The sequence below is a fragment of the Morone saxatilis genome, unplaced genomic scaffold (assembly GCF_004916995.1).
Source record: "Morone saxatilis isolate NCDOM2014 unplaced genomic scaffold, NCSU_SB_2.0 Contig5, whole genome shotgun sequence".
Classification (NCBI taxonomy): Eukaryota; Metazoa; Chordata; class Actinopteri; family Moronidae; genus Morone; species Morone saxatilis.
The window spans coordinates 23,247,769-23,248,425 of record NW_023340095.1 but is presented as its reverse complement, the minus strand read 5'-3'; the positions used below and the strand labels follow the sequence as shown (position 1 = coordinate 23,248,425).

The 657-nt window shown below is 42.5% G+C and overlaps 1 protein-coding gene across 1 annotated transcript in view; it reads right to left on the bottom strand.

The window, feature by feature from the left end:
• The window catches only part of LOC118339114 (kalirin-like), a gene marked incomplete at both ends in the record, with an annotated part of 90,088 nt that overhangs the window by 21,223 nt on the left and 68,208 nt on the right, over positions 1-657 (bottom strand).

Sequence of the window (657 nt, the reverse complement as noted above, 5' to 3'; positions counted from 1 at the left end):
ACACAGGACATAAGCCTTTTATGACCCCCATAAACACACACACACACACACACACATATTCTTGTCTTTCTTTCTCAGACATAGTTGTTGAGTTTCCCTCCCTCCCTCACATGCACACTTTAGTTCTCTGGAACAGAAGTCAGTGTTAATTATTGTGGAGGGCTACTTTCGCCATTGTGAAGAACAGGGTTCCAACGCTGTGTGTGGTTTTGTGTGTGTGTCAGCGAGAGAAGTGTCAGAGTGAATGTGTGTCTTAGGCCCTTTTCAGAAATCGACTTTGTAACTTTGCCGGCTCCATCTATCTGTTGAAGTAATGGCTTGTTGGAATTTGGCAGCACAGGTCCCTGTTACGTAAATGTGCTATAATGGCTCTATTCAAATATGGCAGAACCATTACTGAGAGAGCCGCGCTCACACAACATTTGGGAGTGAGCAATGACACTGCTGGAGAACAGCGGGAAAGTTGGTCGACATCACATAAATGGATTCAGAATTGTTTTTACAATTGTTTTACTATTTTTATGGATGACATGACTACTTGAATGTGAAAGGGGTCGCTCTTGTGTCAAACCCAAAGATAAAGAATGCACCAACATGAGATGATTCCCCACTACAACTTTAAACTGGTCAATTTCTGAGCTCTCATTGGTTGTTTTC